This window comes from Schistocerca americana, chromosome 9 (assembly GCF_021461395.2).
Source record: "Schistocerca americana isolate TAMUIC-IGC-003095 chromosome 9, iqSchAmer2.1, whole genome shotgun sequence".
Classification (NCBI taxonomy): domain Eukaryota; kingdom Metazoa; phylum Arthropoda; class Insecta; order Orthoptera; family Acrididae; genus Schistocerca; species Schistocerca americana.
In genome coordinates this window covers 58587294-58598630 of record NC_060127.1, presented here as the reverse complement: position 1 = coordinate 58598630, position 11337 = coordinate 58587294, and the positions used below count along the sequence as shown (strand labels likewise).

At 42.3% G+C, this 11337-nt stretch overlaps 1 non-coding gene across 1 annotated transcript; it reads right to left on the bottom strand.

The window, feature by feature from the left end:
• Window positions 1-1475: 1475 nt before the first annotated feature.
• Window positions 1476-1549, bottom strand: Trnat-ugu. Its single transcript has one exon. It is a non-coding gene; the product is annotated as a tRNA-Thr (tRNA).
• Between the last annotated feature and the right edge of the window lie 9788 nt (window positions 1550-11337).

Sequence of the window (11337 nt, the reverse complement as noted above, 5' to 3'; positions counted from 1 at the left end):
ATTTTGATTTCATCAGTTACTCCCTGGCAACTACTTCCACGCTCACACAGTGTGATTAAATGTGTTAATGTTCTTGGTGAATCGCTAGTAAGTAGAATAAATTTTTAAGAATATTCTTTGAAATTAAATCCACGGTTCAACATCTTAGATTTTTTAACACTTGAAAATCAAAAATACATGACGATAGGCGCTGACTCTACGCTGGGCTACCGCTTCGCCTTTTCTCTTTGCCTTTGAAGAAAACGAAAACACAAAAGCAAGAAATGCAAAAGGTACATCACAGGGTAAATAGTAGTTTATGCTGCAGTGAATTTAAAACATCTGTGGCAAGAACTGTGACACCACTTGTACTATAGGGGTCCGCAGGAACTCCCGTTGCCACTGTGTCTTCTGATCAAGAGTCGCCCTTTTGCAGGCGTCGCATTTCAAAAAGGCCGAGCTGCGTGCTGTGGTTACTCGCCGAGTCAGCGTGCCGCCTCTGTGTTGCTACGCCTGTCTGAAAAGCCCGGAATTCAAATGGTTCAAATGGCTCTAAGTACTATGGGACTTAACATCTGAGATCATCAGTCCCATAGACTTAGAACACTTAAACCTAACTAACCTAAGGACTTAACTTGCAGTTAAGTTGCAAAATGGGAGGAGGCTGTGTCGAGTTGTCCTGCTCTCCGAGGATTTCAAAATTCCGCCAGCTACTGCCCACGGGGTTCTATGTCAAACTTACTCTCCCAGACAGCTGGTTTCGCTAGAGAGGCGATGCAGCGCCCAGAGAGGTGGTGTTCCGTCTCTTGACATGCAGTAGAGCGGAATTTGCCAACAATACTTGCCGCCTATAGCATTTCTGCGATAGGTTTTCCTCCCTAAATCGCTAGGCCTGATGTCACCTCTGTAGATGTCGTGCCAGGTTCCCATCCCGCCGTCACGTGCAGCAAAGTAGAGCTGCCTACTATCACGTAATCTGCTAACAAGGGGAAGAGTTGTGAGTATTTTTCAGTGTGTCCGTTTGTGTTGTTGTTCACTTCTGGATCATGAAAGCATCGCCTAGATAACTTTTATTCTATCTCACATAGTTAGTGTCCTCTTGTGTATAACGACAATCTGGTGTCTGCGGTGGGTTGTGTGCGTGTATCGGTGTGTGTGTGTGTGTGTGTGTGTGTGTGTGTGTGTGTGTGTGTGTGTGTGTGTGTGTGTGTGTGTGTGTGCGTGTGTGTGTGAGAGTAAGTGTGTCTGCGTTCGTACTAAGTCATTCACGTATTGTGTATCCGGAAATTGGGTTTGGCTCGGTTCCGAAACGAAGTATGGTTGGTGATAAGTTACGGTAACGTTTTGTTTGGTTTCTCACAGGCATACCGAGTGGAGGGTCAGTCACTAGTGGGTTGCCTGCCTGGTGTTTTGTATTACGTATTCTTACAATGAAATGAACACCCTTAGCTGCTTACAGGCGTTGACATACGTCAACGGGGACAGATGAAAATGTGTGCCCCGACCGGGACTCGAACCCGGGATCTTATGCTTACATGGCAGACGCTCTATCCATCTGAGCCACCGAGGACATAGAGGATAGCGTGACTGCAGGGATTTATCTCTGTCACGCCTCCCGCGAAACCCACATTCTCAACGTACTGTCCCGCTCTACATCCGTAGTGCCCCGCCCATTATACTCATTACTCGCAGCGCGTTGCCGATTCCCGTAAGAGTTCATTGTACTTTCATTCTAACGCGCTGCATGGTCACCGATGGTATCTGTTCTTTCGGACATGTCCGAAAGAACAGATACGATCTTAGTATATATATAGTTAAGGCTCACCGGCCACTTGACCATCTTCTTCTTCTGTGCGAATGCACAAACAGTGGCCGAACTCTTACGGGAATCGGCAACGCGCCGCGAGTAATGAGTATAATGGGCGGGGCACTACGAATGTAGTGCGGGCAATACGTCGAGAGTGTGGGTTTCGCGGGAGGCGTGCCAGAGATAAATCCCTGCAGTCGCGCTATCCTGTGTGTCCTCGGTGGCTCAGATAGACTAGCCGGCACGGTAGCTCAGCGTGTTCGGTCAGAGGATTAGCAGCCCTCTGTAATAAAAAAACTGAGCTAATCGATCAACAACGAACTTAAACGGATATCTTACGACGTCCGCCCCGAGCAGATGCAACGAACAAAAGCGAACGAAATGAGATTAAAAAAGGAAAAGATGGATAGAGCGTCTGCCATGTAAGCATAAGATCCCGGGTTCGAGTCCTGGTCGGAGCACACATTTTCATCTGTCCCCGTTGACGTATGTCAACGCCTGTAATCAGCTGAGGGTGTTCGTTTCATTGTAATTTCATTCTAACGAGCTGCATGGTCACCGATGGTATCTGTTCTTTCGGACATGTCCGAAAGAACAGGAGCCATCTTAGGAGATATTACGTATTTGTTTTGAGATCGTTGTCTTTGTTGGATCATGCTCAAATCTTGTACTGATTGCCCATATCAGATGCGGTGCCAGTCGATACACGGGAGAACCGAGTTTTGCAAGTCATCCGGAAACGAAGGACCAATAAGTCTCCCTTGTGTACTGTTGTGGATGCTTGAGCAAGTATACCTGAATGTGGTCGTCATAGTAAAGACTGTCAGCAACCCTGTGGTTCAAACTGTCACGCTCTGTGCTGCATCGCCAGAGGGCGTGAGGGTTGCGGGGCCGTGTTCCAGCGACCAGCGAGATTCGCCTGGCGACGAATTAGGAACGGGTTTCACCCTTCTTGCCCGTGTATACATTGCACGCACGTTTGTGTACCTTACGTTGTTCCTTTGACGTGACCACTGTATGTCTTGAGTATTCTCGTGGTGTTTTGCCGTTAACTGTGTACTGAGCGCATCTATTTTAACGGGTGCCATTGCCCGGCCTCTGTGGTCGAACGGTTCTAGGCGCTTCAGTCCGGAACCACGCGGCTGCTACGCTCGCAGGTTCGAATCCTGCCTCTGGCATGGATGTGTGTGATGTCCTTAGGTTAGTCAGGTTTACGTAGTTCTAAGCCTAGGGGACTGATGCCCTCCGATGTTAAGTCCCATAGTGCTTAGAGCCATTTTAACCATTTTGAACGTGTGCCATTGTGTCGATCTCATCTTGGCTTTACAATTCTCGCCGTGTGTTGTTTCTTAATATAGTACCAGAGAAGACGATTGGAATACTCCAGTATTTGAAACACGAACAGCTGCTAGCATGAGTTTCTTAGAAGCAGATACCTTAGGGGTTGCGAAGCAACTCAAATCGCTTGATACGGACAAGTCTTCAGGTCCAGATTGTATACCGATTAGGTTCCTTTCAGATTACGCTGATACAATAGCTCCCTACTTAGCAATCATATACAACCGCTCGCACACCGATAGATCTGTACCTACAGACTGGAAAATTGCGCAGGTCGCACCAGTGTTTAAGACGGGTAGTAGGAGTAATCCATCGAACTACGGACCTTTATCATTGACGTCGGTTTGCAGTAGCGTTTTGGAGCATATACTGTATTCAAACATTATGAATCACCTCGAAGGGAACGATCTATTGAAACGTAATCAGCATGGTTTCAGAAAACATCGTTCTCGTGCAACGCAGCTAGCTCTTTATTCGCACAAAGTAATGGCCGCTGTCGACAGGGGATCTCAAGTTGATTCCGTATCTCTAGATTTCCGGAAAGCTTTTGACACCATACCGCACAAGCGACTTCTAATCAAGCTGCGGGCCTATGGGGTATCGTCTCAGATATGCGACTTGATTCGTGATTTCCTCTCAGGAAGGTCGCAGTTCGTAGTAATAGACGGCAAGTCATCGAGTAAAACTGAAGTGATATCAGGTGTTCCCCAGGGAAGCGTCCTGGGACCTCTGCTGTTCCTGATTATATAAATGACCTGGGTGACAATCTGAGCAGTTCTCTTAGGTTGTTCGCAGATGATGCTGTAATTTACCGTCTAGAAAGGTCATCCGAAGACTAGTATCAGTTGCAAAGCAATTTAGAAAAGATTGTTGTATGGTGTGGCAGGTGGCAGTTGACGCTAAATAATGAAAAGTGTGAGGTGATCCACATGAATTCCAAAACAAATCCGTTGGAATTCGGTTACTCGATAAATAGTACAATTCTCAAGGCTGTCAATTCAACTAAGTACCTGGGTGTTAAAATTACGAACAACTTCAGTTGGAAAGACCACATAGATAATATTGTGGGGAAGGCGAGCCAAAGGTTGCGTTTCATTGGCAGGGCACATAGAAGATGCAACAAGTCCACTAAAGAGACAGCTTACACTACAGTCGTTCGTCCTTTGTTAGAATATTGCTGCGCGGTGTGGGATCCTCACCAGGTGGGATTGACGGAAGACATCGAAAGGGTGCAAAAAAGGGCAGCTCGTTTTGTATTATTATGTAATAGGGGAGAGAGTGTGGAAGATATGATACGCGAGTTGGGATGGAAGTCATTAAAGCAAAGACGTTTTTCGTCGCGGCGAGATTTACGAAATTTCAGTCACCACCTTTCTCTTCCGAATGCGAAAATATTTTGTTGAGCCCAACCTGCATAGGTAGGAATGATCATCAAAATAAAATAAGAGAAATCAGAGCTCGAACAGAAAGGTTTAGGTGTTCGTTTTTCCCGCGCGCTGTTCGGGAGTGGAATGGTAAAGAGATAGTATGATTATGGTTCGATGAACCATCTGCCAAGCACTTAAATGTGAATTGCAGAGTAATCATGTAGATGTAGATGTAGTAGGTGTTACTGAACGAAATCTGTATCTACGTTATGATGTTGCTTATGTTTGACCAGTCCCAAGTACCAAGAAGCACCATGCGTTTCGGCATTGTGTCCGCTTTGCTCAGTGTGAATACTAAGCTGTCAGAAGTAAAATTTGTAGCTAGAGCTGCTCCATCTCAGCAGTGATAAAACCGTGTAAAGTGATGATTATTATCAAGGGTACCGCAGAATTCTCGTATTCCACTGTAAGGTTTCATCAGGCTAATGCCAGTCAAGAATAAAGCGGTTAAGTTCCGCATTCTAAACTGCAGACCCAGATTAACGTACGCCGTGTGCAGATTGGCATGACGTTTCTATGGCCATGGCTCTAAGTGATGTTCTCGTTTAAGTTCATAAACATTAAGTAAGCGCCCTAGCTTAAGTACCTTAAGTAGCTTCAGTCTCTACTAATGTGTGGTAGCGTTAATTACTAAATGGGCACGTAGTAATATTCTTTCCACTGTTAAATACCTAGCTGTAAGTGTTTCTTAGACATAGTGGGTTTTCGCTTCACATTTAATATCTATTCACGCCGAAAATTCAGAATTATCTAACGATTACTCAATGCGTTTCTGCCCAACTTTTACGGCCTTAACCGACTGAATGCTTTTATTTGGTCTTGGTCTAAATGTTGTCAGCCAATGATGGTGTTGGTCGGAGTGAGATCACTTTATTCAAAGACGAGAACGCGCTGTCCCAGGTGTGTCAGCTTCTCATACCTGGCGCCGGGCTCTCCAGAGCACTTCAGGTGTTTCAGGTCTGCATCGAACCCAAGACTTGTTTATGAAATTTGAGTTGGCGGAAATAGAAAAAGCGGCTGAAATTTTTTCAGCACAACCGCCTCTCACTCGCCAACACCAACGCCCGAATCCCCGACTCCCCGACCACTTCATCTAGCTCATGGCTTAATTCCAGTGCGGAATTAATGGTGGAAATGGATTAATATTTTCTCTGTTGGTGTCATTAACCACATGTATTAAAATATGAAGTATCAATTGAGCACAATGCGTCTATGTGACCAGAAGCAATTGCTACAACAAAACTGTTTAAAAAGTTAAATCTGTTTTATTTCCTGGAAGATTTAAGAATCAGTGAAGTTTAATGTATTTATTTCGTCTTATAATGATTCTTAATTATTTACTGTCATTTTAGGATTATGGTTCTTAGTTATTTACGTTAACTTTTGGATTACAAATGTTAATTTTTAGCTTCGATTTTAAGATTATGATTCGGTGGGAACACTTGTGAAAGTGTCCTTGAAACAGGAATTTACGTCGTTTAGTACTCCTAGTCTTATGACAACATACAAGAAACGGTTATGGCTCCTCTGCTATTTCGATTAAATGATTGTAGCACTCTTCAACTTGATTATCTGCTGCCTTTAGAACTATAGGTTCTAAGTATGGAACATTTTATTAATGGCCGCATTTGGAACCATATGTATTCAAGAACAGCATTGATCTTAGGAAATAGTAAATCAGTTCTACATAGGACTCTTTGATGTTATAAGACTTAACCTTTATTGCACTTCCTATATTACATTTGGGCTTACACAATCACACGAGCAATGATAACGCTGTTAATTTTTAAGGAGGGCCTAGCTACAACAATATTTATCCTGTCAAGGATTTGCCGGTTCTCGTTAATTTCCCGTTGTGTCTGCTAACATTGCATTACGGACTCTTGGCAACAAGATACTCTCTAGCCACTGTCACATATAATTTCCACATACGTTATAACAATGCCGACCCCGTAGCGGAACTGGAAAGACCAAAGAATCAGAAGAAGAAACTGTCGGTCGAATTCTTTGTTCCACGAAAATACTGATACATTACGTTTAAATGTATGGACCAACTGAAACATTCAGTATATTCTACAATAGTTTCACATGCTTTCGGTAACAACTGAAGCCCTTGAAGATCTATAGATGAACACGCGCGTGATTACGAGGAATGCCCCACGTGTTCAACAAACCAGCTTTGTGTGGAAAAAACAATTTAGTGCAGTTGTGCTAACGACGATGCTGCATCAATGTTGCTAGATGTGTATATGCCACATTGTTGGACGAGAGGTTTGATGAATGGATCGAAACTCCAGTAACGTATGACGAGGAAATTTGCACTGACTTGATCTGTATTTGCGTTATTGGTCAATTCTAAATAGGTAGATATATTTATGTTTTCGAAGCTGTGATTTTTTTACTAGTAATATCACATCTTCATACTCTACTGTTCACCCCAATGTCCCTCGTGTTCAACAAACCAACTTTGTGTGGAAAAAACTATTTGGTGTGGTTGTGCTAACAACAATTAATGCGAGACATGTATGCTAAAATATATTACCTATTCTTCCTCTGCGTATTTCTTCGAAGTTGACGTAAAATACGAGTTGTAGGACTGAACATCCTCATTTTCAATGCAAGTTAATATTGTGACGGCAATTCTTATCACTTGTAAGTTGCCGTCCACGCTGAACCGATTCAAAATTTTGCGCAGTTCATCTGCAAAGAAATTAAACAGTGAAATCAAATTCCTATTTAATAAATGCTCTTTATGTATTAAGAACCTTCAAAATCCTGGATTAATTTGCCTTGTAAATTAAGAAAGAGAATGTGTTAAGGGATAAATCTGAATATAGCGCATTATAAATAATCCACAGTTCAACTTCGATGATATGCGTCTTTGTCACAAAATGAGTTGCTTAAGGCTAAATTAGCATAAACGATGGAAGATTTAGGCGTAATCGGTGCTGAAATGACAAATATGATATATATAGAACCCTATTCCTTATATTTTAATCCTGCGTATATCATCCTTAAGGAGCGACTGAATACCTTCTGCTCAAACTGCTTACTTTTCAGAGCAGCAAATATATTCTTATATGGGTGAATACGGCATACCACGCTTATGTGCTCTATGTAGAACATGTTCATCCTGGCCTCTGTACGTCTTGCCCTTAATATGTTCATTGGCATGCGAAATGAATAGCACATCTTCCAATCCAAGCTGCGTATGCAAGAAGTCTTCTATGAGAACCAACGAGTGAAATGTAACTGTAGGAAAGTCTATTTGCTGTAATTCCCTGTTGCAACTACTGGCTCAGTCATACTCATTACTGACTATTTCACGCTTCCTGCATTCCCTGGACTTACTGTAGTGGAGTCAAAATTAATTTTCATTCTATAAAATACTCAACACGGTGGTAAATATAGTTGCATACGATTTTGTTGTTCAGCACTCGAAGCATACCTCTCCTTGATGGTGGTTACTCTTCATTTTATGTTTTTGCACGGAGATATATACGAATGTCGCCATTTACCATGATGCGTTGAGATCGCAACTCACTGCAAGATGCAACGTTCCACAACGCTACAGCGTGCGCATGTTGCTGACCAGCAGGGAAATGCAAAGAACACTAAACAAACACAGTCTTTGCTGGAGTAACTTCTCCTGTTGTTCGCTTAGTACCACCCATGCTAGATGCGTTGTGATTGATCTCGCTCCGACGTCAAATTTTGAATGCATTGTGCTTCATCTTACCCTCCAAATTTTTAATCCCAAAGATATGTCACCCCATTGGAGAAGCTGCCATAGCTCCGGAGATGACAGATTCAAAACTCCCAAGACTAAATAACAACGCAGTTACTATTTCTGTAAAATAACTAGAAAGCTACTGACCATCAACACACATTCCACTAGTCCACTTCAGAATTATCATCAGTTTGTGAAAAACGTGGCTGATAATCTTAATATTTCCTAATGAAATGCATCCCTACTTTTTTCTTACACATTTTTTATTATCAGCTTCAAAAGATTAATTTGTCAACTATTTGAGTTACTTACCTCTTGCTCTCGTTGACACACGTCCATAATGTGAGGACGCCATTCTACGTGCCAACATCCTTGATGTCAAATTCTTCTGTAGCTAAACCTTTAACAACAGCGACAAAGTCATCACCAGTAAGTTGTTTATTTGGTTATTAATTAAATCTCTGTCGAAATCGCAGTGTTCTTCCACGTCAGCTGCTTCCTCTATTGCGTTCGCAGGCAGCTGAAAAAAAGATGTGGACAAGTCATTGAAAAAAAGAATCACAAGAATAAAGTAAATAGTAATTCATTTGTTTTACTGTCACGTTTTACTCATGGGCTGAACTCTTCAAATAGTTCTCGATTTTATCGGCTATGCAAAATGATTCCACGGTTAATGCAAAGTCAATCAATGTACCTAGCTTCAAATACGTGTTTCGACCCTTCTGAAAATGAATGTTGGTAAGCTGAAACATGCTACTTAATGTAATCTATCTATATGTAATGAATGCCACAACCCTAAATCCATTTAACTTACTGCCTTTTTCCTTTTATAGGATTTGATGAAATCAAAAGGCCTACTAAAACATTCTTTGGATTAAGATATACATTTAATATCCATATTTTGCTTAGATGACTGAAATGTTTAACAGCTGAGTCTTATTTTTTTTAACTATCACAGTGCAGCTGAAGTAGGTACCAACAAAATTCAACTACAGAAATTAGCATTCCCTAATTTGCTCGTTCCATAAAAGGAAATGTGCTTCACAAAGCAACAGTTCGATGAAAACTTACAGCCATAACTCTACATTTCCTAATTCCACAAAATAGGGAAATGAATTTAGGTTAAGGCGAAGTCCACTAGGTCAGAGGCATGGGGACAAACACATAATGAATATCTCTATTTTTCAAATTAAAATATGAGGTATTATCTTCGCTATATGATCAAAAATTTCCGGACACCGCCAGGAACATACGTTTCTCATATTAGGTGCATTGTGCTGCTACCTACTGCTAGGTACTCCATATCAGCGACCTCAGTAGTCATAACGTAGTCAGGTGATCGGGAGTCACTTGTGTCATATGTCTGCACGTGACATTTCCACACTCCTTAACATCCCTAGGTCCACTGCTTCCGACATGATAGTGAAGTGGAAACGTGAAGGGACACGTACAGCACAAAAGCGTACAGGCCGACCTCGTCTGTTGACTGACAGAGACGGCCGACAGTTGAAGAGGGTCATAATATGTAGTAGGCAGACATCTATCCAGACCATCACACAGGAATTCCAAACTGCATCAGGATCCACTGCAAGTACTATGACAGTTAGGCAGGAGGTGAGAAACCTTGGATTTCATGGTCGAGCGGCTGCTCGTAAGCCACACATCACGCCGGTAAATGCCAAACGACGCCTCGCTTGGTGTAAGGAGCGTAAACATTAGATGATTGAACAGTGTAAAAACGTTGTGTAGAGCGACAAATCACAGTACACAATGTGGCGATCCAATGGCAGGGTGTGGGTATGGCGAATGCCCAGTGAACGTCATCTGCCAGCGTGTGTAGTGCGGAGGCGGTGGTGTTATGGTGTGGTCGCGTTTTTCATGGAGGGGGCTTGCACCCCTCGTTGTTTTGCGTGGTACTATCACGTCACAGGCCTAAACTGATGTTTTAAGCACCTTCTTGCTTCCCACTGCTGAAGAGCAATTCGGGGATGGCGATTTCATCTTTCAACACGATCGAGCACCTGTTCATAATGCACCGCCTGTCGTGGAGCGAGTTCTGGAGTGTTCTCCAGAACACTCATGTTCCACGGGAAATGAACATGTGTTCGTGAGATATTATTAACAACACGCCGATTTTTCGACATTTTAGCGATAATATTTATTCTCTTAAAATATTATTATTTCTGTGTTATTACTTATGTTTTAAAATTAAAATAATCGCTGAATACGACAGGTTTCTCTCATTTTTAAGATTTTGTTAGTCCAGAAAATAAAAAAGGTGTTCCACGAAGGTAACTGGATTCTTAAAGTGTTCCATCAGAGGAAACGTTTGTCGACCCCTACCATAAGTTATACTAAGCTTACTTAGTGTCTTTAACATTCACGCGGTCAGATTTGTTACATATAGTCTTCAAGATTCGTGACAAGAGATTAAATGTGAAGATATTAGAATGCAGGCAGTTGTAGCGTGAATAGTGCTTCGTATGTCATACTTAAAGAAGAAAGATATAGCAGGGATTCACCGTTTTATCTAGAATCAAAGAAGGCGTTATGATTTACCGTAAACTCTTTTGCTGCTGTTAACCTTCTCGTCTTCAACAAAGTCTGTCTGCAGTAATGCGAAACAGCATCAGTCAGTTCAGTGATAGACAGACAATTTCCTACATTTTTCAAGAAAAAATGCAAATTAATCAAGTAATCTGGTCACTGCATTTGAGATCCATCAAATGGGATCCTCCTGTATCATTCGTGAGCATTTCACTAAACCTATAGCGCTTAGATTTGGAAGGACAGAGTCTCACAGAATAACGCGAGTGACAATTTTTGCGAGCAAGAGCACAATAGCACAGTCAATTTTGTCAGTTTCAGAATTATTTGCTAGATGCATTGTTATATAATATATATATATACATATAAGTGTGTGTGGGGGGGGGGGGGGATGTGCGCGTATATATATATATCTCGAGGCGGTTAGTAGACCCGCAACCGAGCGCCTCCCCAGGTGTCGGATAGGGGAATGCCTCCTAGATATAGGTGGTACCGAGGAAATGAAATAC